General features: G+C 58.1%; 1 protein-coding gene and 1 non-coding gene across 5 annotated transcripts in view; both read left to right on the top strand.

Moving 5' to 3' along the window:
• Positions 1–347: 347 nt before the first annotated feature.
• Positions 348–466, top strand: LOC128853774 (5S ribosomal RNA). The gene has a single exon (XR_008452528.1). It is a non-coding gene; the product is annotated as a 5S ribosomal RNA (ribosomal RNA).
• A 3,221-nt stretch (positions 467–3,687) lies between these two features.
• The window catches only part of ELFN1 (extracellular leucine rich repeat and fibronectin type III domain containing 1), a 107,356-nt gene continuing 99,486 nt past the window's right edge, over positions 3,688–11,557 (top strand). Inside the window, exon 1 of one of the 4 annotated variants that reach the window (XM_054081058.1) lies at positions 3,688–4,027. The gene's annotated coding sequence lies outside the window, so the exon portion shown is untranslated. Of the gene's footprint in view, positions 4,028–6,938; positions 7,098–8,550; positions 8,572–9,187; positions 9,214–11,557 lie in introns of those variants that run through there. The other 3 variants (XM_054081057.1, XM_054081061.1, XM_054081060.1) reach the window with 3 other exon arrangements.

The raw sequence follows: 11,557 nt of genomic DNA, 5'->3' as shown, positions 1-11,557 counted from the left end.
CTTCTTCTGCTGGTTGAGAGGAAGGGCCCGCAGAGGCTGTCCTGACCTGAGACTCTTTTCTCACAGCACTCCTTCTGCCATCTCACGTAAAAAGATCAGTCATCCCAGCAAGGCTAAGTCTTCTTTTACTCCTTCCTGTCTTTAATAATATTATCAATGTCTGGTTTAGATTTTTACTAAATATAGGGCCAGAGCCTGGGCTGGCGTCACTTCCTCCCAGACGAACTGGAGCAGCTTGCTCAGAAGTACTTACTTCTTTTATTAATTTATCTGGGTTTGCGAAGTTGTTCAATTGCACCACGTTTTGCCACTCCCGCACCGGCCCGGCAGCTGGTTGGAATGATGCTGCCTACGGCCATACCACCCTGAGAACGCCCGATCTCGTCCGATCTCGGCAGCTAAGCAGGGTCGGGCCCGGTTAGTACTTGGATGGGAGACCGCCTGGGAATACCGGGTGCTGTAGGCTAAAAAAAAGAGAAGGACCTGGGGGTGCTGGTTGGCAGCTGACTGAACATGAGCCAGCAGTGTGCCCAGGTGGCCAAGAAGGCCAACGGCATCTTGGCTTGGATCAGAAATGGGGTCACCAGCAGGTCCAGGGAGGTTATTCTCCCTCTGTACTCAGCACTGGTGAGACCGCACCTTGAATACTGTGTTCAGTTCTGGGCCCCTCACCACAAGAAGGATGTTGAGGCTCTGGAGTGTGTCCAGAGAAGAGCAACGAAGCTGGTGAGGGGGCTGGAGAACAAGTCTTACGAGGAGCGGCTGAGAGAGCTGGGGGTGTTTAGCCTGGAGAAGAGGAGGCTGAGGGGAGACCTTATTACTCTCTACAACTACCTGGAAGGAGGTTGTGGAGAGGAGGGAGCTGGGCTCTTCTCCCAAGTGACAGGGACAGGACAAGAGGGAATAGCCTGAAGCTCCGCCAGGGGAGGTTCAGGTTGGATATCAGAAAAAAATTCTTCACAGAAAGAGTCATCGGGCACTGGAACAGCTGCCCAGGGAGGTGATCGAGTCGCCTTCCCTGGAGGTGTTTAAGGAACGGGTGGATGAAGTGCTGAGGGACATGGTTTAAGGGAGTGTTAGGAATGGTTGGACTCGATGATCCAGTGGGTCCTTTCCAACCTGGTGATTCTGTGAAAGGCTGTCCTCAACCCACAGGTGAGGCTTTGGTCTGAGTGCACTGCCTGTCCCAACACAGCCCTGGGGAGGTGAGCCCTGCGTGCCAGCAGGCAGCAAACTCGCCCAGAGCCTTTTGCAAACCTTCCCTCTCCTCCCTGCTGATCTCCACGGGCGAAGACCTGCAATGGATGACAGCGCCAAAGCAGGCCAAAGCAATTTCAACGGCATCTCCTTGATTTCAAGGCATCCCACGAGACGTGAGAGCAATGGAACATCCCTCCTCCAGGGAAGGAGGGGTCTCCCATGCTTCAAGGGCATGAGCCCAGCTGGTGGTGAGGAAAGGGAAGGGAAAAGAAAGAACGCCAGAGCAACCAGACCACACAAGCCTCACAGCCTCCCTAGTGTGTTGAGACCAGGCCAGACTGTGCAGCAGAAGACCCTGGAGTCCTTCTCCTTGCCTCATCCTCTTCATCACACAGGGCCGTGATTTTGTGGGCATTTCCCTGAGGCTGCGCATCTAACGCAGCCGAGCACCGCGCCGGGTTGCCAGCTGCTGTTTGGAGAGGGGCCATGGCTTGCCTGTTTCCAGGCTGTCTCCCAGCTCTGTTACTCCATGCTTCAGTTTTTTTTTGGTTGCGTTGTAGTATTGCTATTAAACTGAAAGGAGTGAAGTTTCTCTCCTGCACGCCACCTTCTCTGTCTCCCCTGCCACCTCCTTGCGGGGCTGCGAAAGCCTTGGAGATGGTTTTGGAGATGGTTTGAGACACCTTAGGCCATCACAAGAAACACAGTGGCCAGTCCTTACCTCAAATGACAGTGCCTGGGGAAAGAGAAGAGCACTTCTATTCCAAGGGCCGGCTCAGTGCCAGCCACGCTTTAATCACCCTTGAAGATGTGTTTTGTGTTGCTAAAACAGCATTAAAAAAAAAGAACAGAAACATGGAGGCGGGAAGGCAGCCTTTGGGTCAGGCAAGGGGTGGTCTGGGGTGAGAGGATGCCTGGGGAGGGCTGAGGACTCTCGGTGGCAGTGGGCAGGAGTCCTGTCCCAGTCCCATCACCGTCCCAGCTGTCCAAGCCTTCTTGCCCCAGCCCCACGCTCCCAGCATCACCCAGTGCTGCCCATCTGGGCCCAGTTTGACCCATGGAGGTTCAGGTTTGGTGTGAAGGATGGGGGGTGTGTAGTGCACACACGTGGGGACACACAGAGATGTTCACATGGGCTCACAGAGACAAACGTCTGTGTAAATACAGACACAGCCAGCGTCCTGCACCCCCTCGTCAGTACCCCCCAACACACAGACACGCTCCCCAACACGCTGCACCCCTCAGGGTGTCACTGCACACACACACACACAGAGGGGCGGCCATCCCCAACAGCCACACGCACACCTTCACGAACCCCAAAGTTCTCCCCCCCCCGCAGTGTCACACCCCCAGTGTCAGTGTCACACACACAGATAGTGTCACACTGATGCAAGTGTCACACCCCCAGTGTGCATCGCACACACAGTATCATATAGCTGCAAGTGCCACACACCCAGTGGCAGTGTCACACACACATGGTGTCACATCGATGTGTCACACAGTGTCAGTGTCACATCGATGTGTCACACACTCAGTGGCAGTGTCACACACTCAGTGTGTCACACTGATGTGTCACACACTCAGTGTGTCACACAGACAGTGTCACAACGATTCAAGTGTCACACACACCGTGTCTCACATGCACAATCTCCCACGCAGTGTCACACACACAGGCGGTGTCACTGCACACATACATGCGGTGTCACACACACACACACACGTGGTGTCACACACACGCGGTGTCACTGCGCATACATGCGGTGTCACACACACACAAGCACGGTGTCACACATGTGGTGTCACACATACACAAGCGGTGTCACTGCGCACACACACAGGTGGTGTCACACACACATGTGGTGTCACTGCAGACATGCGGTGTCACTGTACATACACGCAGTGTCACACACACACGGTGTTGCACACACACAGGCGGTGTCACTGCACACACACACACGGTGTCACACACAGAGGTAGTGTCACTGCACACACACGCAATGTCGCACACAGTCAGTGTCTCACACATACACACACGCGGTGTCGCACACACACAGGCAGTGTCGCACACACACACAGGCAGTCTCTCAAACACTCACACATACGTGGTGTTGCACACACACAGGCATTGTCTCACACTCACATACACAGTCGGTGTCTCACACACAGGCGGTGTGTCACACGCACACACACACAGGTGGTGCCACTGCACACACACACACGGTGTCACTGCACACACACGCAGTGTTGCACACACACACATGTGGTGTTGCACACATACACGTGGTGTCACTGCACACACACACAGTGTCGCACACAGTGTCTCACACATACACACTCACACACGGGGTGTTGCACACACACGGTGTCTCTCACACACACACGCGCGGTGTCGCACACACACACACTCACACACACACAGGCGGTGTCTCTCACACACACACACACACACACACACACACACTCGCGCTCCCCCTCGCCGCTCTCCGGCTCAGCCGCTTATCGCTCCGCGCGGTTCCCGCACCGCCGGCCGCAGCCGAGCCGCTCGGAGCCCCTCGGAGCCCCCCGCGCCCCCGGGCCCGGCAGCGCTGCCCGCCGCCTCCCGCACGGGCAGGCTTCTCCGCCTGACGCAGTGAGGAGCTGCAGCCCTTCTCTTCTGGCAGGCCGGCTCCGGGGCTGGGATTCGCTCGGCTCCCGGCTGCGTTTCGCCGCCCGCCTCCTGCCCCCGGCCCGCCCGCCTGGAGGGGCGCGGGGAGCCGCGGGGGCGCCCATCGCCGCGCCTCGGGGCTGCGCGCGGGGAGCCGAGCGCCGGCAGCCGCCGCCGGAGCAGGTAGGTGCTCCCGCAGCACCCCCCCAACCCCCCCCCCCACCTCCGCCGCCCCCGGACTGAGCCCCCAGCCCCGCCCCAGCCCCCCGCCCCGGTGTCCGGCCCCCCCCGGTGGCCGCTCCGTGTCGCCAAACTTTTCGCGGCTGCAACGCGGGTTGGGACTTCGAGGGGGAGGCGAGGGAGGGGGCAATGGGGCGCCGGAGTCCCCAAGCTCTCGGCTGGAGCCGCTCCCCGGTTCCTCCAGGTGCGAAGCCGGGGGAGCGTGTGTCCATGTGTGTGTCGTGTCCCCCCCACACACGGGGGATCCCCGTTTCGGGGTCTCCCCATTTCGGGGTCTCCCCAAACAGCGGTGGGGGAGCCCCTGCGCTCCGGGGGAGAGCGGCAGCAGTGTCCCCCCCGCATCCCTCGCCGCACGGATGGCTCCGGGAAGGGCTGTTTCTCACCCACCACCCCAAAAAACCCCGGCAGCGCCGGCCCTTGGGGTGGGGGCTGTGGCAGCGCCGCTCCCCGGTTCTGCTCCCCTCTGCTTCCCCCCACAATCCCTTCTGCATTCCCACGCCGGCAGTTTGGACCTGCCTCCCCACATGCGCTCCTTCAGCGGCTATTTCTGTCCTCGCGAAACACCCCGCACATCGAGCTTTAATTTAAAGAAAATTAGTGGAGGAGGGCGGCGGTGCCTGGACGGGGGTGTCCGTGCTCGGGGGTGGGGTCGGGGGGACACCGCATCCAGCCGGGATCCGGCCCCGCATCCTCGCCCGGGCGGGTGAACGGCTCTGGGGGAGCGAGGGGGGGGGGGGGGGGGGCAGGTGCCTGTCTGTGAGTTTGAGCAGCTTTCGGTTGCTTTTTAGGGAAAAAAAAATAAAAGAATAAGGGGGGGGGGGGACGGGCGGGAACGTGTTCCATCCCGGTGGGTGCGTGGCAGTTTTGGTTATAATGACAGATGTTGCAAAGTTCCGTCTCAGTTCCCGAATTCAGGCTGTGCCCGGAGGACCGGGGCACTCGCCACTCGCCGTGTTACACCGGAGTTGCTAAAGAATTGTCTTGGTCGCATTTTAATGAAGCCCTGACAGGGGCTGGGGGGTGGCCGAGGGCGGGGGGGGCGGGTACCCCGGCTGCTCTCCGCTGTGGGGCTGGGACGCTCCCCTCCTCCCATGCAAGGACCCCCCCCTCGCCCCCGCCCCGCACGGCGCTGCCGGCAAGGCAGTGCCCTTGTGCCTGGGGGTGCCGAGGTGGTGGGATGCAGCCCCCCCACACCCCCTCCCAGCGGGACCCCTCCAACCAGCCTGACCCCCCCATCATTCCCCAGCCCCCGGTTCCGTTCGATGTGGAGCGGCAGGACCCGCCCGGCAGCAATGTCCCGGTGCCCATCGGGGTCTGTCGTAGTGTCGTGTGTCCCTTGTCGTCTTCACCCTCTCCCCCCCCACCCCCCCCACCCCACACCCTCCTCTCTTTAAGCTTTCCTCGAGCAGAAACCTCCGCATCCCTGCTCATCCCTGCCTCCTTCACCGGGGGAACTGCGATGCTGCCCACGTCCAGGCTGTGATTTACAGTCCTGGAAAAGCCCAGTGGAGAGGGGAGAAGCGAGGAGGAGGGGGACACGGACACACGACACGGTATCAACAGGCTCTGCCGGGGGTAGGGGCAGAGGGGCCGGGGGCAGCCGCTCACGCCTTCCCCAGCCGGGGACTCGCCTTCTCCCGGCAGCTCCGTGCGTTTCGGTGCCGGTTTGCACTGTATTAAATATTTAGAAGTTTGCAGCGGTGAATAAAGTGATCGTTAATAGAAATGGATGGGAATGTTGCAAAGGGGGCGGGGGGTGATGAGGGGTGGCACCGCCTGTGGAAACGGCACTGCTCACCGGGGAGCGGGCGGGGCCCTTCGGGGAGCCTTTTTAAGGGGTTTCACCCCAAATGAATGGTTTGTTACTCTGAAGGCTCCGGCAGCGCCCAAGCCAGACGCTGGTCTTCAGATTTCCAATGGTGTCTTTAAGGGAAAAAGCGGATTTTTCCGCCCTGCTCGGCTGGAATGAATAACCCCGTGCCTGTGCGGAGAGGAGGCGATCCCCCTAAAGTTGAGCACCTCAAATGACACCCCCACTCAGCACCTCCCGCCGTGGTCCTCGGCACCTCGCAGGGCTTACACCTCCCCAGCCCCCCTCTTTTTAGCCCCAGCCTGTCGGGTTGTGCAGGGGCTGTGGGGAGGGGGACACACACGGGAGCGTGTCCTCAGCCCCCCCCAAAGTGCAGTCCAGGGGGAAGAACCGGTGACCGAGAGGAGCGAGCGGCTCCCGGGATGGGGGCGTCCTCCGCGGGATGTGGGGGGACAGATCATGGGGCGGGGGGGGGCGGCAAGGGTCTGGCTGCCCGGGGAGCCCTGGTTCAGGGCTCAGCCGCTCCTCCCCGGGCTTGAGTCAGCGCTTTTCCCACCAGCCGCGTGGATCGAGCGGGATGCGGTGCTGCCTCGGAGGCAGCGGGGGGGGAAAAGAAGGAAGGGCTTCGTTGCGGGGGGCGAACAGAGACGGAAAGAGGAGGCGAGGGCTGCCCGGGGGGTGCGAACCCCCCCCGCCCCCGCTCTCTCTCCGCGCTGGTCGGTGGGAGAAAGGGGGGGATGGGAGTGAGAGGAGGCAACGCGGAAAGCCCTGGGGGCGACCCGACGCCGCGGTGACGGGCGCCAGAGACCTCCTGTACCACCCCCCCCAAATCCCTCCCGGCGGGTCGGTGCTGTGCCCAAGCCTACCTCCTACCTCCCCCCCCCCCCCCCCCCCACTTCCGTGCTTTGGGGGATGCTCCCACGGCCCAGCGCTGCCCACGCGTGTCCCAGCCCGGCCGCCCCTCCGGGCTGGGGCAGCGCCGCTCTGTGACAGCAGAAAGTGGCTGGAAAGGGGCGAGGCGTCACACGCTCTGCCTCCGGGAGGCAGGGAAACGCTGAGGGACCGATGGGAAGGCATGAATGAATGAATCTCCATAAAGAGCCCCAAGCAGCAGGGAGAGGGAGAGAGGAGGAAGAAGAGGGAGGAGGAGGAGAGGAGGAAGAGCCGGAGCAGGGCAGGCAGCAGCAGGCGTGCCGCCGGCAGGTAAGGAGGTGCCGGTGCCCGGGCTGCCAGGCGGGGGGCACAGCCCGGAGGGGGCACAGGAGCCACCGGGACCCCGCGAGGGTTCGGGATTTTTTCTTTCTTTTTTTTTTTTTTTTTTGAGAGGGGGAAATGTTTTCCTCCTGCCTCCCTGCAAAATGTGTGATTATCCAAACTTCCCAGGACTCCCCCAGCGGTGCTGCCACCCCGTGTCCGCTGCGTGCGGGGGCACTGCGGGGCGCCGGGCTGAGCCCCTGCCCCGGGGCGGCAGCATCCCGGCGGGGAGCGGCACCGGGGGCGCCCCGAGCCCGGCCGGGGGCAATGCGACTGCCCCGGCCTGGATTTACCCTCCCCGGGGTCACCCACCTTCTGCTCCGGCCCCCTTTGCTTTGAGGGCAGTTGCAGTGAGGAGCTCCTCTCCCCTAAGTCTCAGTACCCCCTTTGCCGCTACGTCCCTGCTGCGGTTACATAAGGCAGAAGAGCGAGTAGCCAGCGCTGACACGGGCCAAAGCATCAGGATCTCACACAGGGATGCCCAGAGCTGAGCTCAGCCCTGTCCGCCTGCGTCTCATCCTGTGCCGCACCTGCCCCGCTGCCTGGGATGAGCCATCCCGCACCTTCCCCTGATGCTGCAGGGATTGCGCTTGCAGGTCAGGCAGGTTGGCAGCTGGGGGGGACAGGTACACGCGTACATACACACGCACACCCCCTTTCCTGCCCTGCAGCCTCTGCTTTGGCTCTTGCGCGGAGCTGCCCTGCGCTAACGCTGCCCAAAAGCCCTCACTGTGCACACGCGCGTGCACACGCTTGATGGAGCAGCCTTGCTCTCGCAGGTGGGTTCCCCTCCGAAGTGATGCGTACTGGAAGCGTTTGCACACAAACACACCGCGGCGGGTAGCGTATGGGTCATGCTCTTGCACATATGTGGGCTAGCGTGTGCCGCGGGTGCTCGCCAGTGCCGGCACAGGGGTAGCGTGTGCTTTCTCTGCCTGCGTGTGCAGGCAGGGAACTCGTGCCGGACGAGGCCAGCTCTTCCCTCGCACCAGCTTCCAGCCTGGGTGAGAACCAGGAAAGCTGCAGGCCTGACAGGGCAGCCCTGGCAGGCTGCGGTGGGCACTCTGCGGCTACCCGTGGCTTTCCCCTCCCTGACCGAGGTGCTCCGAGAAGGGGATCAATAATGCCTTTCTGATTGGCTTCAATTCCTCATTCAAAGTAGTCACTGCATTAGGACTTGATTTTTCTCCCCTTTGACTCCTGGCCAGATTAGATTGTGAATTTGGCTGATTTCAAGCAACTGGGGGAGGGAAGAGTCATACAGCGAGCGAGAGAGAACTGAAATATCCTACAGGATCCCCTGGAGGGGAGAGAAATCAGGTCTAGATAAGAGCTTGTTCTCCCTGTCTGGCTAATGCTTTCCTGTTTGATGATCAGAAAACACAACATCTAACCTCTCACCAGGACGGCTTAACTATGAAAGGTCAGGCTTTTGGCTTGTTTGAGGTGCTACCTTTATTATTATGAGCTATGGATTATTTATTTCGGTTCTCTCATCATATGCTAAATATAGGATTGCACAACGCATGCAAACAGAAGGACGTGGCCAGTGCTTCAAAGGCTTTCGAGTTGAGCTCTGGATGTAGTGCTGAGGTTAGAGAAGCTGTGAAGACGACAGGATACATGGTCCATTCCCATCTGTTTGTAGAGTCTCAACCCCATCCTCAGGCATTTTTTTCCATTACATATTTTCCCTGTGCATGTGTTGGGGACAAGTGAGCGGGTTCTGTCAGTGAAGATCTGTCACCAGAGGGACATGGAAGGCAGCAGCCAGACGCATCCCAGCCACGCTGGTCTAGGTGGAGTTTCCCTGCTGGCTGCTCCAGGGCTGGGGTTTCATGCCAAGAAAAGGCACAGCAGCACAGCAACGCCTGCAGCATCCCAGCTGCTGGCACTTGGCTGTGAATTGGTGTTAACTCCAGGTGTAGCAAATGTCTGGGATTAGGTGGTTTCTCAGCAAAGGGCGCTGGGAAGCCCAGTGGAGCAGAGGAATTTAAGAAGGAGCTGCTGTGGAGTAGCGAAGAGCCTTGTGAGAAGAAGTTGTGGGGCTGGGGACTTGGTGCAGGTAGGCTGTGCCTTTCTGAGATGTGGTGCTGGTGTGGGGAGGAAGTTAATAGAGTTATGAGCGAGTCTTTGAGGCAAAGGGTAGTGGAGGGGGGAAAGCAGCTGCAGGAGTTGCAAGTGCGTATGAGCTGAGAGTGCAGCCTCCAGCAGTGTTTTGCATGATCTGGTATGGTTGCTGGGTTTTTTTGGTTGTGAATGCAGGGTCTGGGGAGAATCTGAGTGAGCGTGACGGCAACGTGACACTGGAGTGAGTGTTTGGGTGGGGTGAGACTGAGGTGTGGTGGTCAGCAGTGAAGTGGGGGCCTGGAGGAGGCCGGTGTAGAGGAGGTGACCTGGATGGGGCTCGGTGAGGCAGCAGTTTATCGTCCCAAACTGTAGGCGAGGAAAGAGGCAGAGCTGTGAAAGCAGTAGGGCTGTGGGGACCTTAAGGTGAAGGAGCTGGAGTGGAGCCTCTGAGCCTTGGTCCCATGTCTGCTATACCCCAGGAGAGCGGTAGCAGGGGCTTGATGCAGAGAAACAGAAGGAAGAGCATGAAGTGATAGGTGAGGTGTAGTTTGGTTGCTGGAGTGGTGAATGTATGTACAGCCCCTAGCACAAAGGTTGTCTGGGTCCTTGTAATAGGTGCTTACTCTTCTTTGCTTCTAATATTTATTTACTATTATTATTGGCTCCTAGGAGCTGTGAGAGTTGCATCTGGGTGAGGGGAACCTAAAGCCTTTGTGTACCACGAGGAGGTGGGACAGGAGGGTCTGGAGGAGGTGGTGCTGAGGGTGCAGGGTGGCTATCTGCCTGTGTAAGGGAGCTGGAGGGGCGCAGGAAGAGGCTGGCGAGGTGGAGATTGGAGTTGGTGTGGTTAGGACAGCAGCTGGCGAGAAAGCTGTATGCACTTATCCCTTTCTTCCCCCTGCCATAGTCCCCCCTTTTCAGTCAGGGGAGTCTTATAATCCATCATTGGGGTCTGACCTCTGTGCAGCCTGGCGTGGTTCCCCCTGCAGTGTAGGGTTCAAAGATGACCCAGTAGCCCGAGGATCGTGAGAAAAGCCCTCTGCAAATGAAATTGTGGCCAGCTGCCTTGAGGAGCAGAGCATCTCTCATCCTTGCCTTGGTGCGGGGAGAAATGGATGTCCCAGGAAAGGGTCCAGAGCTGTAACCCCTGTTCCTGCTGGGTAGGGTCCTGCCCAACTTGGTGGTTTAACCACCAGCAAGGCGTTGCGTTCAAACGTGCGCATTGCTTGCACTCAGGGCTCTTGGCGTGGAAAAGCCAAATGAATGAAGCTCCAATGGCTTTACCCCATCCCTCTCATTAGTGCTTTGGGGGAACTGGGGATGGGGAGGACCTCTAAGGTTTTTCTTCTCCTCCATCTCAGCATTTCTTTAGGAGCTGGACGAGGACAATCTCTGTAGCTCACTCATATTTTTATATCAGCAGGAATAAGTGTGTGGAAACGTATGTGTTTTACTGTATCAGCTGCTATCAGCTTTTAGCTTTATTACAGTAAGTGCAGTTTTTCTGTGGGCCAAACTCATTCATTGGATTTAATGGAGTTAAACTGCAGGCAGATTTGGCAACTTGTTTGTGTATATCTCTGTAAAATGGACAGGCAGAGATAATAAAATTTTATACTTTACATGGCATCTTTTAGGGAAGAGCCTTCCAATATCTTTATAAACAGCATGCACATTTTGCTACAGTATATGCTCTTACCTAAGTACAAAATGCTGTAATGCTGCTGTTTTCCTCCCTTTCCTAGAGCTTTATACGTGCGTGTGATCTTGGATTCACCCGTGTTATTTTCGCACTCTACTTTCCTTACAAATGTCTTTCGTGGTTTTAAACAATTTCACTGGATTTCTTTCTTTCTGGTGTATTTTTAGCCTTTCCTAAAAACTCAGGTGTAGTTAGAACGAAAAGCTTCGCTGGGCTCAGAAGGAAGGGAGAAGAATAATGTGTGTAAAGCCTCTTGCTATAAATACGCAAAGCACTAGTTAATGGTCCCAGCTGCAAATACAATATCTTGGGACCTTTCACAGGCACAAGCCCTGAAACCTTTGAGAGGATGGCTCCCTTTTTTCCTCCCCTTTTCTGAGTTGCTGTTTCCCTCTATTTCCAGGATGTAATCATACTGTTTTCCTGATCTCTTCAGGGCCAGGCTTAGATCCTGCTTGTGCAGGACCTTTTCCAGTGTAAAGTGGAGTAAACTGACACTTGAGGCCGTAGAGGAAAAAAAAGTATTTCTAGAAGATGGACTTGTTTTTTAATGAGGCATTTGATGTCTTTCCAGGCTCTAAACAAATTGGACTCAGACCTGTGGCTACTGAGCAGGGGGAGGGCGAAGTGATTGATG

The sequence above is a fragment of the Cuculus canorus genome, chromosome 15 (genome assembly GCF_017976375.1).
Source record: "Cuculus canorus isolate bCucCan1 chromosome 15, bCucCan1.pri, whole genome shotgun sequence".
Classification (NCBI taxonomy): Eukaryota; Metazoa; Chordata; class Aves; order Cuculiformes; family Cuculidae; genus Cuculus; species Cuculus canorus.
Note: the sequence above shows the minus strand (reverse complement) of the source record. Positions and strands in the feature narration are given on the sequence as shown.